The sequence below is a fragment of the Bos mutus genome, chromosome 18 (assembly GCF_027580195.1).
Source record: "Bos mutus isolate GX-2022 chromosome 18, NWIPB_WYAK_1.1, whole genome shotgun sequence".
Lineage (NCBI taxonomy): Eukaryota > Metazoa > Chordata > Mammalia > Artiodactyla > Bovidae > Bos > Bos mutus.
The window spans coordinates 29,556,121-29,582,524 of NC_091634.1; positions in this window are offsets into that span (position 1 = coordinate 29,556,121).

Consider the following 26,404-nt stretch of genomic DNA (forward strand, 5'->3'; position numbering starts at 1 on the left):
AAGCAGTGTGGTTTTTAATCCTCTGCCCCATGTGAGGGTCATCTGCATGTGGAGGAAGGTCTTGGTCAGTTTTTCTCTGACTGATGCAAATCAGGGAATGTTGTGAGCCTTCACATTCTCTCGTTTTTTTCCCACTCTTTTTAGGATGAAAACCGTTTGTCATTGGAGACACAGGTGCATGCACACACATACACTCACCCCAAAACCGTCTGGGTGTGTGGCCTGCCTGCTTCATTAAAAATCCAGAGCCCAGACTGACGGGGAGGCACGGCCACCTAATTCATTAGTGCTCTTGCTCCAACACAGGCAGCTTGACCTGGAGCAGTCAGTGCTAACGGGATGTCTCATTAAAGCAGATTTTGTCAGAGCTTTCCCCTGCCATTTAACATTCTCTGGAGCGTTGTGCGGGATGTGGGGCCGAGGAGTCTCTTGTCTCACCCAGGGTGGAACAGAATCCACAGTGGAAAGACTGAGGGGTGTGGAGGGTCCACCGTGTGCCGGCGCGGGCGTTCCCGAGCACTCTCAGTAACTCTGCGAGGCTCACGTGTGTGGTCTCACACGTGTGCTAGTAGTATGAATCATAGTGTAACATTTCATGTGAGCTTCTGAGGTCTTAGCAGCTATAGGAAATGCTTCAGGTGCATTACTCCATTTAACCCTTGAAAACTCTAAGACAAATGCATTATTATTATTCCCATTTGCAAAATGAAAAAAGCAAGACTGATGCAGACCAGTTAACTTATTCAGAGGTTGAGACAGTTTTTTACATAATCAGGCTCCAAAGTATAAGTTCTTTCTACTGTGTCATTCTACTTCTGCTTTTATCTCCACAGAAGACTAAGAAGCAAGACTAAATTCAACAAGAAGAATGACTAGGGTGAAACTGGCTGTACTTGTTGCTATTATTGAAACCAGCATCTGTTGGTTTGCTATGTGTCATGTCCTGGATACATTACTCCATTTGCCTATCGTGTTTAATTCTCTTTACGACCCCATGAGGTAGGCACTCTATCTCTTTCCATTTTACCAACGTAGAAATAAGGGTTTAAACTAGCTAAGTAACAAATGCCAGCCAGACTTTGATCTCAGATCTGTCTGATTTCAAATCAGAAGGAAGAAATGGTAGCTTGAACTAGGGTGATACATGGAGATGAACAAACAAATATGAAAGGTATTAATGGCTTACAACTGATAAAACTTGTTATCTTTGTTGAAATATAATTCAATTTACCAGCCTTTTATTGGAAACCTGCTGCTATGAGGCATTATGCTAAGACCTAAGTATATTAAGGTGAATATCACACTACTTTATCCTTATAAACCAGATGCTTACAAACAAGAGAATCAATGGACATGGACAAAAACAATGATATTGCTAACATGCATTTTATTAGAGGAACAGGCAAATAATATACTGGCAAACACTCAGTCCTTATCATACACCAGGCATGCAGGTAAGTGTGGTACCTATGAAATTTGATGTTTTTCCTGTTACTATCATCCCCATATTACAGATGAGAAAAACAGAGGCTGAGTGAAGATAAATAACTTCTTCTAGATCACAGAGCTAGCCAGACACTCAGAGAACAAAGATAAGGTCAATATTATTTCCAAAATAATTCCATTAGTCCTGGGCTAAAATGAATTCTACCGAGAAATGGAATCTGCAAGGGAGGAAAGTTGAACCAATCCCCAAGTAAAAAGGGAAGAGCTAGCTCTTCAGGGAAGACCTAGAAAGAGTGGATAGTTTGTTTCAGCTGACTCTCAGCTCACTGCAAACCCTCAGATTCATGCAAATTAATTCTTGCAAATTAATAACTCGATTGCCAGTTGCACAACTTACTGGTTCTTAGACTTTGAGACTCCTTTTCACGATATGACTAACAGGCATCCTAACATCTATCTGACAGGGTTGCAGTAAGATCAAATGTGATAAAGCAGACACCAGCCCTGGCAGAGTTTGTCTGGGATGGAGTAAAGGCTCAACAAATATGACAGGCCACCCAGTGCCCCCTTCAGTGAAGGACTGGTGACCACGGCAGCTAGGAGTGCTGTCTGCCAATGACCTTCAGCTCTCAGCCCCTTCAAGGATTCTCTCAGGTCAAGGTCATGACACTGCCTGGGGCAGCTCACATCCTGTGATTGGTCACTGCAGGGGCATAAGGACACTGGCCACAGATCCTGAATCAGAACTATTCTGCTGGGGTCATTTCAGCTCCAGTCTCAACTTCAGGTCAGCCACGTCTGTCACCGTGCTTTCCATTTCTTTTCTCCCTGCTGATTCCTGCTTCTTTCTCCTCTCTGACACACGAGTTGGTTCTCAGGGCACCCCTTGATAAAGCTTATGCTAAATCCCAATCTAGAAACCACGCCCCAGCTATCTCTGTGGTTCATACTGTCAACATCAACGGCAATGGGACTAGAACAGGCAAAGTGCAAGGAACATCATGGATCTAGGTTAGTGTCAGGATGTGTAAGAAGTGCTCATCTGGAAGACAGCTTTATGTGATGCTGACTGCGTGGTAAGAGAGCTCACCTTTTGCCCTGTGCTAGCCCACAGAACTCTTCATTCAAAATATTAATTGCTGACATCTACTTTAAAGATGAAGGAAGTTGGTTGGGTTCACATGGGTAAAGACTTGACCAAAGCCACACAGGTTTAAACAGTAGAGCTGGCTGACTCTGGTCTGCGGTAATCCCTAGTAGGGTGAAAACATCTCACAAGGATGGCCCATGCATGCATTTTCTTCTTATTTGTGATTCTCTGGGGCTGCATCGTATCTGTGACAGCTCCACACAAAAGTGGTGTTCTCTACCTAACAGGACCTCGGGAGCCCAAACAAAGCTCTGCTCACCATCAGCATTCTGTCCTGTCTCCCAGGGCTGTCAGCCAGAGTTGGCCAGGGAAGCGATGGAGCTTTAAAAGGTTAATTACCATTAATCATTATGAGAAGGTGGCTTATTATCAATTCATAAATTCAGAATAAAATTATTTTGCTGACAAGCAAAATGTCCCAGTTGCCCTGTTGACCTGGTTTCTATTCTGAAAAATAAATAATTTTTTTCTAGATTATGGTCTTTGTGTAAACTACTATCTTTTCCAACATGCCATGTGGAGAAAGCTTAATTAAATTCATAAAGTTGACTAAATTATTACAAACTTATCAAAAGCCTTTTAGAGTACATGTGTATGAGTATTTGTACAGGCCCAGATGTAGACATGGACATCACCAGATGGTGGACACTGAAATCAGATTGAATATGTTCTTCACAGCCAAAGATGGAGAAGCTCTATACAGTCGGCAAAAACAAGACCGGGAGCTGACTGTTGCTCAGATCATGAACTCCTTTTTGCCAAATTCAGACTGAAGTTGAAGAAAGTGGAGAAAACCATTAGACCATTGAGGTATGACCTAAAGCAAATCCCTTATGACTATACAACGGAAGTGAGAAATAGATTTAAGGGACTAGATCTGATAGACAGAGTGCCTGATGAACTATGGACGGAGGGTCATGACATAGTACAGGAGACAGGAATCAAGACCATCCCCAAGAAAAGGAAATGCAAAAAAGCAAAATGGCTGTCTGAGGAGGCCTTACAAATAGCTGTGAAAAGAAGGGAAGTGAAAAGCAAAGGAGAAAAGGAAAGATATACCCATATGAATGCAGAGTTCCAAAGAATAGCAAGGAGACTTAAGAAAGCCTTCTTCAGCGATCAATGCAAAGATATAGAGGAAAACAATAGAAAGGGAAAGACTAGAGATCCCTTCAAGAAAATTAGAGATACCAAGGGAACATTTCATGCAAAGATGGGCTCAATAAAGGACAGAAATGATAGAGACCTAACAGAAGCAGAAGATATTAAGAAGAGATGGCAAGAATACACAGAAGAACTGTACAAAAAAGATCCTTATGACCTAGATAATCATGATAGTGTGATGACTCACCTAGAGCCAGACATCCTGGAATGTGAAGTCAAGTGGGCCTTAGAAATTCTAGCATCACTATGAACAAAGCTAGTGGAGGTGATGGAATTCCAGTTGAGCTATTTCAAATCCTGGAAGATGATGCTGTGAAAGTGCTGCACTCAATATGCCAAGAAATTTGGAAAACTCAGCATTGGCCACAGGACTGGAAAAGGTCAGTTTTCATTCCAATCCCAAAGAAAGGCAATGCCAAAGAACGCTCAAACTACCACACAATTGCACTCATCTCACACGCTAGTAAAGTGATACTTAAAATTCTCCAAGCCAGGCTTCAGCAATACTTGAACTGTGAACTTCCAGATGTTCAAGCTGGTTTTAAAAAAGGCAGAGGAACCAGAGATCAAATGGCCAACATCCACTGGATCATTGAAAAAGCAAGAGAGTTCCAGAAAAACATCTATTTCTGCTTTATTGACTATGCCAAAGCCTTTGACCGTGTGGATCACAAAAAATTGTGGAAAATTCTTAAAGAGATGGGAATACCAGACCACCTGACCTATATGCAGGTCAGGAAGCAACAGTTAGAACTGGACATGGAACAACAGACTGGTTCTAAATAGGAAAAGGGGTACATCAAGTCTGTATATCCCTTGGACTGCAAGGAGATCCAACCAGTCCATTCTGAAGGAGATCAGCCCTGGTATTTCTTTGGAAGGAATGATGGTAAAGCTGAAACTCCAGTACTTTGGCCACCTCATGCGAAGAGTTGACTCATTGGAAAAGACTCTGATGCTGGGAGGGATTGGGGGCAGGAGGAGAAGGGGACGACAGAGGATGAGATTGCTGGATGGCATCACTGACTCGACGGACGTGAGTCTGGGTGAACTCCGGGAGTTGGTGATGGACAGGGAGGACTGGCGTGCTGCGACTCATGGGGTCACAAAGAGTCGGACACGACTGAGCGACTGATCTGATCTGATCTGAAGGCTGTATATTGTCAACCTGTTTATTTAACTTATATACAGAGTACATCATGAGAAACGCTGGGCTGGAGGAAGCACAAGCTGGAATCAAGATTGCTGGGAGAAATATCAATAACCTCAGATATGCAGATGACTCCACCCTTATAGCAGAACGTGAAGAAGAACTAAAAAGCCTCTTGATGAAAGTGAAAGAGGAGAGTGAAAAAGTTGGCTTAAAGCTCAACATTCAGAAAATGAAGATCATGGCATCCAGTCCCATCACTTCATGGCAAATAGATGGGGAAATAATGGAAACAGTGGCTGACTTTATTTTTCTGGGCTCCAAAATCACTGCAGATGGTGATTGCAGCCATGAAATTAAAAGACGTTTACTCCTTGGAAGGAAAGTTATGACCAACCTAGACAGCATATTAAAAAGCAAAGACATTACTTTGTCAACAAAGGTCCATCTAGTCAAGGCTATGGTTTTTCCAGTAGTCATGTATGGATGTGAGAGTTGGACTATAAAAAAAGCTGAGTGCCAAAGAATTGATGCTTTTGAACTGTGGTGTTGGAGAAGACTCTTGGGAGTCTCTTGGACTGCAAGGAGCTCCAACCTGTCCATCCTAAAGGAGATCAGTCCTGGGTATTCACTGGAAGGATTGATGTTGAAGCTGAAACTCCAATACTTTGGCCACCTGATGCAAAGAGATGACTCATTTGAAAAGACCCTGATGCTGGGAAAGATTGAGGGCAGGAGGAGAAGGGGACGACAGAGGATGAGAGTGCACTCTGGGAGTCAGTGATGGACAGGGAGGCCAGGTGTGCTGCAATTCATGGGGTCGCAAAGAGTCGGACACGACTGAGTGACTGAACTGAACTGAGCTGTGGAGTTACATGTCTATAGATAGAGATGCATAGAGAGTATTACCAACACCTTAAAAGGGTGTTTTACAGGTCACTCCTAGATGAGTCTTATGATAAAAGTTCTCCAAAACTTTTCTTGTCAGATATTTTAGTCAACAAAATGTTTAAGCTTTCAAGGTTGCAACCTGCAAGACTCAATCTGGCCAGACTTCAGGTTGCAATTAAGGTATTATTAAAACCATGCCTCTCCATCATAATTCAGAATTTGTTTGTTTGTATTTTCCTTAAAGGAAGTATGAAGCAAGATAAAATAATCGAAACTATTAAAAATCACAAGAACACTCAATATTCACCATTTTAGAGTTCTTAGAATGTGTCTGAGTGTTAATATTATGTGGCAACTTGACTGGCCACAAGGTATCCAGATATTTGGTCAAACAGTAACCTGAATGTATTTGTAAGAATGTTTTTCAATGAGATAAACATTTAAATCAGTACACTGAGTAAAGTAGATTGCTCTCCCTAATGTGGGTGGGTTTCGTCCAATCAGTTGAAGCTCTAGGTAGAACAAAAGGCTGACCATCCCCTGAGTAACAGAGAACTCTTCCTGTCCAACTCCCTTTGGACTGAAACATCCTCTATTTTTCCTTACATGGGACCTCAACTGAAACACCAGCTTTTCCTTCACTTCAAGCCTGCTAGTCTTTGGATGGGAACTATGCCATTGGGTCTCCTGGGCCTCAGACTGAGACTGAACCAAACAATCAACAATCCATTGTCTCAAGCTTGCTGATGCATCCTGCTGGTCTTAGGACTCACTGTCCTCCATAACTGTGTGAGCCAATTATTTAAAATATATCTCTCTAGAACACTGACTCATGCACATCTTATGCATAATGTTAAGTGAAAGTCACTCAGTCGTATCTGACTCTTTGTGACCCCATAGACTATACAGTCCATGGGATTCTCCAGGCCAGAATACTGGACTGGGCAGCCTTTCCCTTCTCCAGGGGCTCTTTCCAACCCAGGGATTGAATTCAGGTCTCCCGCATTGCAGGTGGATTCTTTACCAGTTGGGCCACAAGGGAAACCTGCATAATGCTAAATATCATACTAAATATTGTATTTCACTCAATTTAGTATTAAAATAAACTTAAGAAAAAGTCACATTATCCCTATTTCACAGATGAGGAAAGTGATGTGTTTTGTGGCACCCCCCAAAGCTTGGCCACTTCTCCGTCTCAACGATCTTCTTCAAGTAACTCTTTTCCTTACCCTCTTACACACTTGACAAGGTTTTAAGATTGGGAAGTGTGTTATTTTGCTTGACTACCACAGTGAGGACTCTTAGGTATGATGCATGAGAGGTCGAGGATGTTTCAGAACACGGGGTCACTGATACTCTCTCTGATGTTGGCACCTGAAACTTTTTGAAGCCCATTATCCCAGGTGTTCTCAGAGCATCATTCTGATTTGGTTTGGCAGAAGATCTTGTTTAAAGCCTGAAATAACAACAGGTGTCCTGTGCTGGCTCATCATTTAGGCCCATCTTTAGTTCTTGTGGGGCCCTGGGTGCTGGTTCCCTAAGTAATCCTTCTCAAAGAGTAGACCAGGGCATCGCCTTTCTGGAAGGAAAATGCCTTCCACAAGGAAGGGTGAGACCTGGGAGGATGATCTCTGGATTTAGTTCCAATCTTCCCTCCGCTGCTCATTCACAGCGTCACTCTAGAAAAGTCTCCTCTCTCTGGATTGGGATTCTCAGATCTCTAAAACAGACAAGGTGGTTGGGCACTTGCGCTTCCAAATGTCTTTTAGCTTTAAAAATTCTATGATTTCGGGGTCTTCTCTGGTGGTCCAGTGGTTAGAAATCCATCTTCCAATGCAGAGGATGACATGGGTTCGATCCCTGCTCTGGAAAGAACCACATGCCTCAGAGCAACTAAGCCCAAGCACCACAACTACAGAGCCTGTGCTCTAAAGCCCACACACTGCAGCCACTGAGCCTGTGTGCCTGAGCCTGTGCGTGGCAACGAGTTCCACCACCAGGAGAAGCCCACACACTGCAACGAAGAGTCGCCCCCACTCACCACAACTAGAGACCCCATGTGCAATGATGAAGACCACCACAGCCAAAAGCAAAAATAAAACACATCTTTTTAAAAAATTCTATGATTTCGTACATTCTTCTTGCAAATTATTAATAAATTCAAATTCACTTTGCTGATATCCTGCTTTCATTAAGAAATGCATTCAAAGAACCCAAAATCACAACATAAGGGAATAAAGGTAGCTATATCATAAAACACTGAATTGCTATTAAAATGTTTATGAAGATTTTTATCAACATGGGGAAGCAAGTATCAGGGAGTCTTAAAAGGAATATGAGAACATATATAAAGTTCTACAGGCACTATGATACCTGACAAGTGGGAAAAATGATAAATGAAGTTAACACATAAAGAGAGAACTTACCAAATTATTAACAACTACTTCTGAGAAGTGAGATTCTGTGCGTTTTTTGTTTTCTTTGATTTTTGCGTTAGTTCCCCAGATTCCTCAAAGTGACTGTGTATTCTCATCAGGGGGGAGGAAAAAGGCAATTTTTTCAAAGAAGTTACTTTTAAATTTTGAATTGGGTGTGATTTTGAATCAAATTAGAGTATCATAAAAAGTCTACTATATCATCTTTTCTATATCATTCCTTTGAGATCAACCTCATGTAAGAAACATATTCCATGTTTTAAGAAAAGCAGCATGTGCCCATCAGATGTGGACATTTAAGTATCTATCTATCTACCTACCTGACTGTGCTGGGTCTTCGTTGCGGCACTCAGAATTTTAGTGGCGGGGCATGTAGGATCTAGTTTCCTGACTAGGGATGGAACCCGGATCCCCTGCTTTGGGAGAGCAGAGTTTTAACCACCGGACCACCAGGGGAGTTCCTAGGTATTTATTTCTGAAGTTGCTCATGCAGCTGCTTTTCAGATGTCCAGTGAGCTTGTGTATGAAATCTCATGGCACTAAGGGAATGGTCTGGCATAAGGCTATATTAATAAGATTGTTTTATTCCGTCTAATGGGAAAGAATACAAAAAAATCAGTAACCTCAATCTTTAAAATTCATTTTTCAAAATAATTGTACTAAAATTATAATCTGCTCTAATTCCTCTACTCTTGGAAAACATCAGCAATTAGTGGTCTAGCACCTGAAATTCCTCACAGCCATCATCCTCTTGCTTGTTATTTGTGCCAGTAATGCCCACACTTCCGTTCCTGCCTTTGGCCATGACTTCAATCTCATCCTGTTTCCACAGAAGGTGAACTGTGTTTGATAAGGGGGTACACGTGCAGGAAGGAATCTGAGGGAGATATTAGGGTCAAAGTAGAATCTTGCTTTGCAAGCCCATTTTTTAATTTAATATATTCCTTTAAATTCATTCCTTGTGCTGAGGGGAAAAAATTATTTGGAAGAAGCTGCTAAGGCAATAGGAAAATATAAATCTTTTGACTGATTGTGGAGATTTTTAGATGATGCAGAGAGAAAAGCTGAGCTCAGGCTGCCAGGTAAGCTAGGAATCAGGACGCAGGGAATCATTCCCAAGTCCCACACCTACTTCCTCCATAGAAGTGTCATATTTCTCCAAGCCTCATTTTTGCCCATCTGTAAAGGGTGCAGGATGTTTCCTCTACTAGAGAGTGTAAGGAAGCTTAATGGAGTCATGGTCATAAAGAACTATCAACAAAAGCCTCCTCCTAACAGAATGTGGTATTGCAACTAACAACTATTATCCTGTCTGAAGCCCAGAAACAATGTTCTTCTTAGGCAGGTGCAGACACATGATGCAGTGGGTCTTATTCATCTCTGCATACCTGGACTAACTGCTTTGGAAAGTGGTTTTCATCTGGTGTAAACTCTCCAGGAGGTGAAATGTCTACCTCCAGGAGGATGGTGGCTGATAAGGGGCTCTTCTCTGTGGCTGCCTCTTGCTGCCACCAAAGGTGTCAATTTCAGGTAGGTCTTAAACATCTCACTTTGAGAAAAAGCATCCTTGAGAATAGGTGCCCTTCTGAAATGGGTGGATGGGTCTGTCTCCCCCTACCCCTCAACTGGTAAACACATCTGGCACAGAGTTAGCTGGAACCCACAGCCCTATTCCCACATCTGGGAGATGAAGCTCACCAACCTGTGTCTCCTTTCTGACATCATCCACTCCCACTCTGCTCCATCTTTTACCTTGCTTGAGAAGACTGAAAATCAGGTCAAGAATGAAAGGTTTTTCCCTCCCCCTTAAACCACTACACCCTAAAGCAAAACTTCCCTGAAGCTTATTCTCTTTCCCCAAACTGTCCACACAAACCGGCTCCCTGACTATGCAGCTGTCGGGAGGCATTATTGGAGGAGATGTGTTCATAGAAGAAGCACACTGTTGGATGGGCTGATGGGCTCTTGATGGACTGCGGATCTGAACTGTGAGTAGTGTGTGAGGAACAGCCAGGGGGCTGGGAATGATCAGATGTGCCTTGGAGACCGGAAAAGCTTCCACTGGCCTTTCCAGAATAAGCCCTCCACTCACCCATTCATTCATTTTTTTTCATTCAGTAAATATTTACTCCCTCCCTAAAGTGCATCAAACCCTCCTCGAAATATGGGGGGAAGAGCTGCTTGAGCCACTGTCTCTGTCTTGGAGGTAACTGCAGACTTACAGACTCAGTCGCAGGCAATTACAAACCTGTGTGCTGAGTAGATGGCGGGGTGGGTACAGGACACGAAGAAACAAAAACCTATCTCTGTTACACTGGGTTTAGAAACACTTAACACAGGAGGTGATGGTTGAGGAAGTTTCTACTCACCCGTGTATGGTGGAGTCCCGTAGAACATCATGCAGAGTCAGGAGTGGTGTTGATGATGGGGCAAGGCACCATGAAAGCCAGGGCAAGCGTGGCAGCTTTCTAAGCAAGGGAGCGACATGGTGGAGGTGGGGCTCTAGACCATTATGTATGCAGATATTTGCAGAAGTCAAAGATTCTCCAAAGGATCCTGAATTTTCAAGGGTTGAAATTTCAGGTGAGTACTCAGTTTTGAAGGAAGCCCTGACTGCCCTGTTTCCAAGAGTAGTGCATCACTCTGGGCAAGATAATAGAAGACCCAGGGGAACACACGGACTCTTTGAGGATGTGCAGATCTTTTAAGCCTTGCTCGACACATGGTATCTTGCTATAACACTCGCAGGCAGTGAGGCAGGAAGGTCACCTCCCTGCATAACCCCCTGTTTTAAAAGATCATTTAGAAGCATCCTTAGGGATCTGAGTGTAATTTTGTTCAACCTTTATTTAAAAATCCACCTCTATGACTACCAATTTTTACCGGCCCCTCAGGTGATAACTTAAGACAGATTTCTCTTTAATAGTTTTATAACAATTTAAGTCTCCGACTCATTCATCTCATTTTATTTCCCACATCCATAAAAAGGAATCTGGGTTTCTTATCAGGCAAGAGAGAGGAAATCAGGTAGCCAGAAGGGAGTGGCTGATTTTGAAGCCTCTCTGATGGATCATGACTCTACCTAGAGACCCACTTCTTAGAGGGTCCCGAGCCCCAGAATCCTGGGCTAATGGCTTGTCAACCATACATGTATACTTTAATTCTGCTAGTCAAAGATGACGTGACTCTAAAAAATCATGAAAATGCTGAAATTCAGTTAAAAAATGGAGGTATGGCAGGTACATGGTATGACTCAAAGGAAACCACCTATAAAAGAGCCACAGGAAGGTGGGTAACTCAAAAACACAGACCTTCTTCGGGCACTGAGAAATGATTATATACCAGCAAGACCATCATCAGCATTGCCTATCCCCTCTCCTTTCCGGTCCACCAATTCTCATTCCTCTACTCTCTAGCCATCTTAAGAAAGAAGTGGTTTCTCTATATTCCAGTTCCTACAGTTTGCAAAGTCACTATATTCCAGGGAGACTAGCTTCACTGAGCTAGTCCATAAACACCACCTCCTACAACTTGGATTCATTTGTAGAGACACATCTGTGTGTTCTGCAAGTCAAAGACCTCTAAACTCATTCCCAACATGAGATCTCTGAGGAAACACACACCCATGTTCAGGAGAGCCAATGGGCCAAAAGGAAGAAAAAAAAAATTAAACTTCTTCACAGTCGCATGATTTTCGGTTAACAGAAGAGATGGTGTGTCTTTTCATCAGTGATCAAGACACAATTACTGTTTACAAAGTCAAGGGTAAACCTGTGTCCTTGTAGCCCCAACTGTGGGGCACATACTTGGTTAAGAAAAAGAGACTGGAGTCAAGTTCTGAGAGTTTTAGAATCTAGAAATGAGGCAGAAAGTGAATACAAGACGCTGATCTTCTGCCAGTAAACCTAGCTCAAGGCTGAATTTTCAAACTCTTTCAACCTTAGCTAAACGTAACTCAGAGGTTTGAATTTCTATAAACTCAGAGTACATTTATCCACAGGATGAGGGTCACACACTAAGTGCTTTTCCAAACGTTTAAAAAAAAAAAAGACATTGCAGGCCATGAATTCATTCTTTTTTTTCACCTGTGTTCCTTTGGTTGTAAATAGCAGTGATATTTCTATTAAATTCATTTTCTCACACGGTGGCATACCTACTCTGAATACAATCTCATTATCTGCAAGGAGGTAGATCCCTGCTGGACCCTCCGAATGAGGCCATCAGACTCCCTTGTTTATGCCTTTTAAACTCATTCATACAGGGGGCAATACTGTCCTTTGGAGAGCCCTCTGCAGAAGGGAAAGAAAAATGAAGCTAATATTTCTCTGCACTACGCCCATATTTACTGCCTCATGACACAGCTTTTTTTGCTACCCCCTCTGATGGGTGCAAACGCAGAGCCAATGCACTCTGTTCTAAGCATGGCTTAATGTGCCCACAGATAAATCTTTTGCCCTGCCCTGTATCAAAAACATCTCGCAACTCTAGGTAAATTATATGCCACAGCCCCAGTTTTGTCTACTAATTTTTTTAATGTATATGAAATATTCAGGGTGATTTGTGAGGCATGAAACACCTCTCGTGAATCCGTCCTGACACCTCCCTTGCTGAGAACACATTTCTAAGCGCTGCCCGCATCCATGGGGGCTGAAGTTTCTAACTAAATTAAAGGTCTGCTGGCTGAGCTGATAGAAAGATGGAGCACAGGAGTCCCCTCAGGGCTCTCTGTCTTTGGTCCTTTCCTTTCCTGCTTCGCTGCCATTGGCTTTTGGGGGTCTTTGTAAGTCTTCTGTGTGCCTTCTACTGCTGGCATGTTTACTGGGATGGAGAAAGTGGAGCTGGTGTAATTTTTCAAACTCACGGACTCCTAAGACACCTCGTATACTGAAGGTCCTTTGCCCACTCAAGGGATTGGAGGTGAAAACAAATCTCTTTGAAGTTAAGGAGAAAAAACAGGACTCCAAACAGTAAGACTCCAAAAGTCACAGCTTTTAGGCATCTGAGCTAGACGGATCTGAATGGTTCATATAATTTAATTGGTATTGGCTGATGCGACGCAAAGAATAAGAATTCCATGTTCAGAAATTTGGGCTTGGTTTCCAGGTTGATCAATCATTAGCAGAGAGACCTAAGACATTTCATTTAAGCTTTCTGCACCTCCATTTGTGCTTCTGAAGTTTGGGGAAGTTAATGTCATTGTCATAAGGTTATTGTGAGGAATCAGAGTATTAATGTGTGTATGTGCCCAGAATACTGCAAGGGTTCAGTCAAGCTGAATTTCCTGCCTTCTCTCCTGTTCATCTGTGGGATAGCTCTTTCCACTCTACCATCTGACTTTGCAATCAGAATAGCTGTCATGCGGGTGGCTCTTTTGTAGGCCACTGACACGCATTCTTCATATCAGATGCTCACAACAGTACACCAGTTGTAAGGACTAATAATTTCCGCTCAACAGAGAAAACATAAGGTTATAGAGGTTAGGAAAAGTGACAAAGGGCATATCATCTCCACAGTATAATGCCAAGACTCTAACCCCAATGGTATGATCCCCAAATTCATCTGTGCTCTTTCAGATATGCCTCCCCATTCTTCCCACACCACTTCCCAGCGGGAAGAAAAACAAATCCCTACATTATAACACCTCCCTCTTTCTCTCCTACTTTACTACACCACCCCGGCTTTCTCAGGATGTCTAACCAGTGGTTTTGGAGCTTCCTTATTTCCACTCTACTTTCATAAGAGTTTTATGAGCTACATGCCTCTCACCCATTAATTAAGAGATTTCTTATATTGTTTGAAAAAGACATTTCTTATCCCCACTTTTGCCTTTTGCATTCTGTTCTTGTCTTTTTTATCTTTTATATATCCATCCCCATATTTTTTATTGTCTTTGATGGCAGCTTAGGCTTTTAGTATTTCGCATTATTGGCTATTTATCCTTTGCTTTATTTATTCGTTTATTTTCTTCTACTTCTATTTATCACTGCAGAGCTCTCTTACTTTTCCAGATGAATTGTTATTAATTCCATCCATTTCTTTCCTGTCTTCACCTACAATAATATGCCTTCCCATATCCATTCCTCTTCAACTCTGTCTACTGGAAATCCAATATATGCAGCTCATGTTTTCCCTCAGCTGCCATATGCTCTTATTTTTAGCCTAATTATGAGCATCATGAAATTTTTATTGTGATTTTCCAGGTTTCGCCTTCAATGGCTTGACTCATAAGCCCCTGGTTGCTAAGTCTGGTACTTCTACCCCTAAGAAACATGAATAAAATACTTAAGAGAGCCAACCAGCCCTATATTACAAATATTCTGCCACTATTATTACTCTGGGTTTCCCTGGTGGCTCAGTGGTAAAGAATTCACCTGCAGGAGACATGGGAGATGCAGGTTCGATCCACAGATCAGGAAGATTCCCTGAAGGAGGGCATGGCAACCCACTCCAATATTCTTGCCTGGAAAATCCCATGGACAGGGGAGCCTGGCAGGCTACAGTCCATAGGGCTGCAAGTTGGAAACGACCACAGCTACTGAGCACACTCACACATTACTACCCTACTTCATTCTCTGTAGTCTCAGCTACATCTGGTCATTAGAAATGACCCAGTTTGAAGACTTCGGTCTTTTTGTTCAGTTGTGGCCAGGGGTCGTCACTGTGCCCAGGTTTCTAAGTGTGCTGGCCATTTTGGCCTCAAGCTCAGTATGGTAGAATTAGAGCTCGTGAGCCCTGGAACGGCCTCAAAGTGTAACTTTGAAAAAGCAAAACGGGACTGTGGGATTTTGAAAAAGAAGAACTACCAGAAAAGTATCATTTCCCAGGACATCCCTGGTGGTCCAGTGGTCGAGAATCTGACTTCCAATGCAGAGGAAGCAGGTTCGATACCTGATCGGGGAACTAAGATCCCACATGCCGTGGGGCAACTAAGCCCATGCCGTCTAGAGCCCGTGCTCCACAACAAAAGAAACTGGAGAACAGCAACAATGAGCCTGCCTGTGCTACTGTGAAAGACCCCACGTGCCACAACTAAGACCTCATGTAGCCAAATAAATTGTAAATAAATAACTGTAAAAAAAAAAAAAAACTTTTAGAAAAAGGATCATTAGCATATTTTGAAGAGGTCTCTTTTCTTTTCTAAGTTTCACTTTCATTACCTGCAAAACGGGATTACAAAAGTGTATTATGTATCTTATGGAGCTGTGGTGTGGCACTAATCAGTCAGCTTTGTGAATAAGCCCAGCACAATTTCAGGCACACAGCGTCTTCTCAAATAAAAAAGTGAAAGTGTTAATCACTCAGTTGTGTCCAACTCATTGTGACCCCACGGACTGCAGCCTGTGGGATTCTCCAGACAAGAATAATGGAGTGGGTTGCCATTCCCTTCTCCAAGGGATCTTCCCAACCCAGCGACTGAACCCAGGTTTCCCCAATTGCAGGCAGATTCTTTACCATCTGAGCCACCAGGAAAGCCCCTCAAATAAATGCCAGTTAACTAGGAAACCGGTATGGCCACATGCCAACTCCCAACAAGCCTTGACTGTCAGCACCACGTGACCAGCCAGTCTACACTGGACCAAATGAAGAGGCAGACGTCTTACAACTTTCTGGGTTTGCCCATTCCACCTCCTGAGAAAGCTGACACCTTGCACGCTCTTTCAGTCTAGGGTGGAACCTATATTACAGTCCAGGATGTTTAATCAAAACTGTTCTCCATACAGACAGCCATCATCTGGCTCTACCCGAGATTCACCCAAGCACTCCTGCCGCTCTTTCTCTTTTAGGTTATGTAGGACATTTTCATCACAAACATGAGAGTTCTTCAGATTTTTGAACAGAGTACCTCCCCAAGTACTTCCCCAAGAACTTCGACAATACCTCCTGGTTACCATGGTTCCCCGTCCTCCTCAGCATCCTCTTCTCTCACCTCCGGACTGTTCAAATATGTAAAGTCCCAGGTCTGACCAGAATATTGCAGGAATATCCTACACAGTGCAGAGTGGAACAGAAGTACCGCGTTTATTGTCCCAGATAATCTACTTCTCTTTATAAAACCACTTCTTTAACAATTGCATCCAGGAGTATTTTATTTTAATTACATGTCTAGTTAACCAGAATCTTCAGTTCCCTTTCCTCCATATACTCATGGGAAGTTGATTTTGAGGATGTGGGCTCAGAACTTCATATTAATTTTGGATCCATGTGGTTTATCAGTACCACTCATTGTGATACCAATAAACCAAAGATCACTCATGGAATTCATTGGGTCATTTTACAAAGGTTTTTTTTTAGGACTTTTTTTCAGTTTGAGATGGTATTTCAATCTCTGGGGATACTCTGGTTAACAGCACACATCTTTTCTTGCATTAATGGAACTTACAGTTCCAGCAGGGTCAATAGTTATTAAACAACTAATTTCAACAACAACAATAAAAGTGACATCAAACGGGCTTAAAGCAGGGGACTGATTCAGTCCAGGGGGTCTGGGAAAACTTCCTGTGAGTGTACCTTTAAGCTCTAAGTGATACAGAAATCACTTTAAGTTTTAAGAAATGAATAGAGTTCCATGTAATGGGAAAGACATATGGGAAGGCTTTGAAGGCAAGCTTGAGGCAAACTGAAGGACCTATGTATAGAACAGATACTAATACAGATAGGAATAAAGACACAGATAAATCCAGGGATAAGTCAGGGTCTAATGAAGGAATATGCAGGTCCATTCAGGATTTTGTTTTTTTTCAAGAGCAATGAGAAGTGGTTGTTGGTTAGTCACTAAATCGTGTCTGACCCTTTTGTGACCCCATGGACTGTAGCCTGCCAGACTCCTCTGACAATGGGATTTCCCAGGCAAGAGCACTGGAGGGAGTTGCCATTTCCTTTTCCAGGGTATCTTCCTGACCCAAGGATCAAACTCGTGTCTCCTGCATTGGCAGGTAGATTCTTTACCACTGAGCCACCAGGGAAGCCCCAGGGAGAAGCTAACAGTTTTTAAGCAATGGGGCAGGTTGGGGTTCATGATTAAGTTTACATTTTAAAAGGCTCATGGGACAGCTGTCCTGTGAGGATATGGATTCAACTGGGAACAAGAAGAAGGTGTGGTAACAGACGGTTGGCAGCCAGTCCAGTTTAGTGACAATGGTGCCTTCGACATGGGTAGTGGCAGTGGGAGCGGGTGGTGGTTAGGTTTGGGAAATCATTCAGAACCACACAGAACATAGACACTGCTTTTAAAAGAGGGGAGAAGGGAAATGTTATAAAGAATGATACCCAGGTCTCTAATCTGCACATAGGGGTGGATTTAGTGCTATTTACCAAATCTGGGGAAATAGGAAGTGAAAAGAGTTGCAAGGGGAGAACACACGAGTTAAGTCCTAGAGGTGATGGGTTTGAAGTGCTCACTAGTTGATCCAGGTGGGACAATACCCTTTAGCTTCCTTGTATGGGTCTTGGTGCTCAGTGACTAGTTACCGTAGCAAAGCTGAAATGCTCTCCTGACAGTATGTGTTCATGTGTGGAGTGTGCGTGTGTATCTGTGTGTGTTTATATGTGGAGACAGAGAGAGAGAGAAAGAGAGTGAGAGAGAATGTATGTTGATTTGCTTCCCTCCTGGTTTTCTTTCATGAACTTGTGCTTTATAATCACAACACAAGAATCTGATTTTCTTGTCCTAAATATGCATTTAAAATCTTATTTAGTGAGTTTATGCTCAAAACCAAGCTCCCAGATTTTCACCTGCTCAGCTGATTTAACCAGTTATCTTGACAAAGTAACTGTCCAATTACCTGATTTTTCTAATTGCCACAGTGGGACATTAAGCCTGAAAGATATGCATGTTCATGACCTCAGCGCCTCCTATATTTTTCATCCCTCCATTTTGAGTTTGAAAAATTGGCATGAAAATTGTTTTCTGACACTTCTTTTGAACCCTTAAATTATGTATCTATGACTAATAGCGATGTCTCAGGATGTTCTTTCAGAGAGGAAATCTAGTTTGAAAATCTGTCCTTTGTTTTTCACTCTGCAATTTCCTAAAAAGATCAGTTCAGGGACGTTCTTTGCCCTCTATGTTCCTTGCAGCACACGAAAGGCTACCCTTCCCCCATCACACACACATCACTAATAGGCACTTCCTTCATATAATCAGCTGATTTTTGTCTAACATATTCAACATTTTCAAAAGAAAAACAGTAGCAGGAAAATAAGAGGGGCCTCCACACTGAAAGAATTTGCCCTGGGGTTTAAAGTTAAACCAAGGCCTGCGTGTAGTCAAATATCAGCCAAGGTGCCAGGAACTGTCAGCTCCCTATAGGGAAAGGCCAACACCGAGCCCACTGCGTTGCATAGGAAGCCACTAGCAAATGTTGAACTGTGAACCCAAATGATCCTTCGTGGCTCTGATTCATCCAGGCTTTCTCCAGGCTCACTTGTTTCTTTAAAACCCTGTGCCTTCACTCTGTAGACCTCATTCATAAGACCGTGCTCTGATGAATCTCACGGCTTCATGGTCTTTTTCCTGAGCTTTTTCCCTGAACCAGTCCTGTACCTGCCATCCCCCTTGTGATCCATCTGCAGTGACCAGCCCCCATTCTTACCCTGTGCTTCAGATAATGCTGATTCAACCAGCCCATGAGTCCTACCACTTGACTTCTTCACTTCTTAGCTTTTGCCTCTGAATCCCAGTGTAGATTCTGCTCAGAATGTGACTCCCACTGTGAAGACACAAAACCCCTCCATGAACGGAGATCTTCACAAGTCCCCCAGGCTCTAAGTACAGTGGTCACTTAACCACCTGGACACACTTGCCCATCACTGTGTTCCAATCCCTCATGTCCCCACTGGTTTGATTAGCACTTTTATTTGGGCAGAAGGTGAGTTTCCTATCACTCTAAATAATCAGAGACTGAGCAACCTCTGACAGAAGTTTTATAGAAGTGATTCAAGCATCAGCTGAAAGATCAAATTAAATTATCTTTGATGCCTCTTTACTCTTAGACTTCTGACAATACAAAATAGCCCTATAAAATATGTAGAACTTAAAGTTTGCCCAAGCTGTGCTATTTTGTGTGACTCAAAACTCTACTAAAGGACCTGAGATGTTATGCAAAGTTTTCACGTGGTGGATTTTCTCTTACTGAATGGACAGCACATCGTTCTTCCCAGAGGGCGGGTTTCGGTGAGGATGGCTGCATGTGCATGCGGATGCCTGAGGGACCCTTTCTGACTCCTCTGTGGTGTCTCTTTATCTCATGAAATGGTTTACCCCGGCACAGCGATGCTGAAGTGGTCTTCTACGTGATGGGCATTCATTCTTGTCTTGCTTAAGTCCTTCTGTGGATTTCTTCTCCCCGTGAGATAATATTCAAAGCCCATGAGGACCAGGTTCCTCCGCACCCAACAGGTTCAGCTCAAATGGTGCCTCACCAGGGACACAGGCGGCTTTGAGCATTCCAAGCTGGCTGTGCCTCATGGAGCACATCAACCCACCTCACACCTTCTTGGCTTTGCCCTGCAAGTTCCCCCTGCTTTAGGTTTTCTTTGCCTTCATCTCCTAGTCAAAATCCTACCCTCCCTCAACATTTAACTGGAACATCACATCCTTTTGGAAATTTTAATACAAATTATCTTCCTCTATAAAAATTAGCACTTTCTCTCCCTAGGCTCCCAATGCAAATGATCTTCTCTTGGAGCTCATTTCACTTACTATGACTTTTGCATTTCTTTCTCTCAGTGAGCTTCATGCAGACGTCCAAGTCTGTTGTCTTTTTTTTTGGCCAAAACATGTGGTTTGTAGGACCTTAGTTCCCCGACCAAGGACTGGACCTGGGCCCTCAGCAGTGAAAGGGTGGCATCCTAACCACTGGACCACCAGGGAATTCCCTAGACCTGTTGTCTTTATATCATCTTTATATGTCCCAATTCCAGCATCAGTACTTACATGGTAGACATAAGTTGAATAAATATATGTTAATTGATTAAATAAGATGAACATAGCTGTAGTATATTTATGTAAACCAACTTTCCAGATTATTTCCTGTTATACTTATGGATAAAGATGTCCAAAATACAGATTTCTTACCTATTTAACATGACACCACTCTAAATATTCAAAGATAACTATTTTGTCACTTTCCAAAATTATTTAAACTCAAGGTCTGCAAAACTCTTATTTAAAATCATTCCCAACTTCAAACTGTGGTCAAAGTATGATTTCCTCATCGTCAACTTGAATATCCTAACATATTACTGACCAGAGACATATTAATATGCTTTTAGAGAGTGATACAATAAACATCACCATGCAAAGTCGTTAGAGCTTAAGATTGATCAAGGGTTCATTACACAACCCATGACTGTCACTGTCATTCACATATTGCTCCATCAGGTTTTTGTTCCAACCTTGTGTGTATCATAAACATAAAATTTTTAAAAATGACACAATGAAATTTTTAGTGAATAACAACTTTTTTATGAACTTTATGCAGATACTTTCTATGACTGTCCAAGCGGCATATCTATTAGGGTCTCAGAAGATGATTAGTTCTTCAGAATGTAGTTCTAATTCAGATGATGTGAATATTAGACCAACAAAAAGACAAAAAGTCCTTAGTGACCGATTCTGATACAGAAAGTGAAAGTGAAACTCATGGTGCTGGAGAATGCTCCTTTGTCTCCACAGAAGAGAGGTTTGAAGACGACATTTCACAAAAATCAGAAGACATTACAGATGTGTCAGGTGTAACTGTTAAATGTGATAACCTGCGAAGTGATAGTGAAATAACAGAATTAATTTTTGGCCAGCCAAAATAAAAATCGCCAGTCACAGGCCTTAATTTCTGTAAAAATCCTCCAGTCAATAATGAGTTAAATGTTAATTGGCTCTTGTAAACCTCTCACCTTTACTGACAGATTTTCATAGAGGTCTAAATTATAACCCACAATGGAAAAATGAGAGGACCTTTTGATGTTACTGGGACAAAAGTCTAGGGGAATTTCTACCATTTCTTGTATATGCACGATAGACAGCATCTTGGCAAACAGAATAGTATTTTAATCTATATTAAACACTGTGAACTTTACATTGCCTAATGAGGCATGACATTTGCCAGGCTCTGACAGATTCACAATACTTTGCAGAATTCTGCCAAACAATGACGCCACAGAGTCACCTGAGAACCTCCTTGGCTGTCAGACACGGCCCAGTTGGCCCAAGTCTCTTTCACATTCTGGCTCCTTTTCTGCTTTTTTATTTATCTTTCTACTTATTTTCCTTTTTTCCTCATTCTCTTCCTTTCAAGCTCTCTTTTCATGACTGGTTGTTGATCCCGTCCTTGGAAGTTTAAGAACAAGTTCTTGGGGACAAGAACAAGTTCCCTGGTGGTCCAGTGGGTAAGAATCCACCTTGCAATGGAGGGGACGTGGTTTCGGTTCCTGGTTGGGAAACGAATATCCCACATGCCGAGGGGCAACTAAGCCCATGCACTGCGACTGCTGAAACACATGTGCTTTGGAGCCCATGAGCCTCAACTAGAGAGCAGGAGCACCATGAGGAAAGGTCTCACATGGCACAACAAAGATTCCGTGTGCCACACAAGGCTCAAAGATCCAAATACATAAATATTGTTTAAAAAGAACATATTCTTAGTGATAAGTGATAGCCTAGTGGTTATTAATGGCAGATTGTTTAAATGAGATAATACTAAGTTTATTGCCCACTTCTCCAGCCCCGGATGTGTGATTTTAGACAGTTATCTCTAGCAGACCTAGTTCTCCCATTCAAAATGCTCACTTCATGGGATTGCTCTGATGATGAAACAAGGCACAGCACAGTACATCATCTGACATATAGTGAGTCCTCATTTAAGGTGAGAGCCCCATGACAGGCTTCCCAAAATGTCTATTCAGAAGGCCACATAAAACAGAGACCAGTCTTTCACTGAGAAAAATCTACAATTCTGCTAAGTAGGAACCATCTTATTTATGGCTGCACTTCCAGCATTCTAGAGACTGCATAAAATAGGAGAAAGACACTAATATGGATTTAAACCTACTATGTGCCAGACACCTCTCTGGTAATTTCGCATATATGTTCTCACTTAAACCCCTCAGCAATCGAAAACGTATGTTTTCAAAAGGTAAAAGCAAGGCTCAGAGAGCTGAAATAGCTTACGCTGTGAGAGCTCAATGTTTGCAAGTGCCAGACGGAAGCCTAGTTGTGTCTGTCTCCAAATTTATGTTGTATTTTTTCAAAGAAAAACTGATATTGGATATAGGCTAATGTTCTCTTTCATGAGGTATATTCTGAAGGATGTAAAAAAAGTGTTACAAGGTAGGATGGGTTCTATGATTGAAGTTTAAGAAGCACAGATTACAGCAAACAAAATATATCTTCATTTTACAGGACTTTTCAGAGGTTTGAATGAATGAAGTAAACCCTAAATCTCTTATAGTGTAAAGGAGCTACTTACCACATTTGATCATCTTTCATAGAAAATTCTGGGGTATCCTGCCTGGTCTTAGGTCTTTAGTGGTCAGTATTTCAATATATTCTACATTATTTAGACTAATTATGTTCTTTGGGTGCCTATACAATGTACACTATTAAATCTTATTAGGCAGAAGGACATCCTCAGCAAATATTATCCTGGTGCTTAATGAGGGCAGATCTAAACAAAACATACATTTTCCAGAAGTATCTTCTGGTTTATTGTACAGTGCATGGCTCCTAGGTACCTGAGCCCCAGACATCCAGTTGCTGTAAATCACCTGAGAAAGGTGATCATTAAATAGATTAAAATGCATGAAAATTACCTAAATGTGGGCCATTAGATTAAATGAAGCAGCTACAGTATAATGCCCTGATGGCTCCAGGAACTTTATTTAGATTATAACTGTACCAGTGTTGTGCAAATCACATGATTAAGGAGAATATTACAAATCTTACTGCTCCCCTTGCTTTCCACTGAGGGTTTGCAATTGAAATTCCTCCAAGGCTTAATAAACAGTTACCTCCAAGAAGGCACTTTGAAACTGACTTTCTAGACCAATCTGCATTTCGATGTGGTTCAGAGCAAAACCTTATCTCTGGGTGGCATGTTTGCAGGAATAACAATGTTTAAATAATGTCTGAAATGGAGCATAAAAATTCTTTGTAACTGAAATGGACATATTGAGAAATCTTAAGCTTCAGCTCACATTACCTTTTTGATATTTCTTTCAAAGACTGACAGTAAGACATCATCACTTGCAGAAAGTAACTCTCCAAGAGCCCTGTGCATATTTTTGATGTAGTTCCTGCTTGCAAACTCTCCTCATAACTTTAATAAATGCCAATTTGGGGAGCAGGAATGGTTAGAGTTTAAATTTTTTATAAAACTCTGTGTGAAACTGAAGTAGTCTATTTCTTTCCATCTAACCTGATCATTGGAGAAAGAGGGAATAAAAACAGCATACATGTGTATGCCTTCAAAAAATGCCTCTTAATTGGAGTCATTTAGGAAGCTCTGGGTAAGATCTTTTTGGCAGAGAAAACCATCAGCCAAGGTGTTGTTTTTTTTTTTCCCTCCTTCATGTCAAGTGCATTTTTGTTCTTATTAGATCATTTTATTTCATTGAGGCTGAAAGCCGGAAAGGGTGGGGGAGAGAAGACAGCTTATATTGGATGAGTGTCTCTTCACAATGCCCAGTACCGGGCTTGGTGTTTTCCCTATTATCATGACTCACAACATTCAATTCTCATAACAGCATTTCCAGGCAAAAATGCTAATCATTGATCAATTAATAAAACTGAACGCCGAAGGGGCTGACTAGTAAGCTATTACGGTAGAATCAGGCTTTGAACCTAACTCTACCTTGAAGAAGTCCATGCTCTTCCCTCTGGGGATGGACAGTAAACACGGTCACAAAGCAGAGAGACTGCTGCTCGGGTGGGAGCCTTGCTGGCAGGTACTAGGAAATGGTTGCAGCGACTAAACCTGGAGACTTTATGGTAAAATGGGAGAACTGAGGGGAGACGGGAAAAGCAACGTCTGACAAAGCACTTAGGTATATCAGGCACTCTCTAAGCATTTTACATACATTATCTCCTTTAATCCTCATGACAATCCAATGAGATGAAAACTCTTTGTTCTACTTTTCAGATGAGAAACAGTGAGGCTTACCGAGAGAGAAGCTCCCAAAAAGTCATAGAGGTAATTACCAGGGAAGACCCTAAATGGTTTTATTGACATACAATTCACTTGCTATGCCCAAACATTTAAAGTATAAAATTTAAAGTTTTTAGTAAATTCACAGGGAAATCCAATCCTGTGAAAAACCACAATCTAATTTTAAAGCATGTATATCCTCTGAAAAGAAATCCTATACCTGTTAGTCTACATCCCAGTCACATCTCAACCGCCTGTTACAGGCAACCACTATTTACCTTCTATCTCTACTGATTAGTCTATTCTGGACATTTCAGATAAACAGGATCATACCACAGATGGTCTTTCATGACTGGTACCTTTGTTGATGATAACACTTTCAAGATTCACCTATGTTGTAATGTGTATCAGTACTTCGTTAATTTTATTGCTAAGTAACAGTCTTTTGTATGGATATACCACATTTTATATATCCAATTTATAACTGATAAGTATTTGGGTTTTTTTCCATATTTGGCTATTATGAATAATGCTACTACATACATTTATGTCCAAGTCCTCTTGTATATATATATATATGCTCTCTGTTCCTTAAGGATATCCATAAGAGTGGAATTGTTGGGTAATATGAAAACTCTATGCTTAACATTTTGAAGAACTTTCAAACTGTTTCCCAAAGGGACCCTGCCATTTTACATGCCTACTAAATTGCTTCAGTCATGTCTGACTCTTTGCAACCCTATGGACTGAAGCCCACCAGGCTCCTCTGTCCATGGGATTCTCACAGGCAAGAATACTGGAGTGGGTTGCCATGCCCTCCTCTGGAATATTTCCAACCCAGGGATCGAACCAGAGTTTCTTATATCTCCTGCATTGGCAGACGGGTTCTTTACCACTAGCACCACCCGGGAAGCCCCAGGATTGTTATCAGGGTTCCAAATTCTTTACATTCTTTCCAACACTTACTATTTTCTGTCCTTTTAGTTTGAACTATCCTAGTGGGTATGCAATGGTATTTCATTGCACAGTAACACTCCTTATCCTCAGAGGATAAGTTCCTCTGTGGATCCTCTGTGGATGCCTAAAACTGCAGACTAGCACTGAATCAGATATATACCAAATATATACTATGTTTTCTCCTACACATACATGGAAGCAGAAGATATTAAGAATAGGTGGCAAGAATACACAGAAGAACCTTACAAAAAAGATCTTAATGACACAGATAACCCCGATAGTGTGGTCACTCACCTAGAGCCAGACAGCTTGGAGTGCAAAGTCAAGTCAGCCTTAGGAAGCATCACTACGAACAAAGCTAGTGGAGGTGACGGAATTCCATTTGAGCTATTGCAAATCCTGAAAGATGATGCTGTGAAAGTGCCGCACTCAATATGTCAGCAAATTTGAAAACTCAGCAGTGGCCACAGAACTGGAAAAGGTCCGTTTTCATTCCAATCCCAAAGAAAGGCAATGCCAAAGAATGTTCAAACTACCACACAATTGCACTCATCTCACACGCTAGCAAAGTGATACTCAAAATTCTCTAAGCCAGGCTTCAACAGTACATGAACTGAGAACTTCTAGATGTTCAAGCTGGATTTAGAAAAGACAGAGGAACCACAGATCAAGTTGTCAACATCTGTTGGATCATAGAAAAAACAAGAGCATTGCAGAAAAACATCTATTTCTGCTTTATTGACTATGCCAAAGCTTTTGACTGGGTGGATCACAACAAACTGTGGAAAATTCTTAAAGATATGGGAATATCAGACCACCTGACCTGCCTCCTGAGAAATCTGTAAGCAGCTCAAGAAGCAACAGTTAGAATTGGACACGAAACAATGGACTGGTTCCAAATTGGGAAAGGAGTATGTCAAGGCTGTATATTGTCACCCTGCTTATTTAACTTACATGCAGAGTACATCATGTGAAATGCCGGGCTGGAAGAAGCACAAACTGGAATCATGATTGCCAGGAGAAATATCAATAACCTCAGATATGCAGATGACACCACCCCTATGGCAGA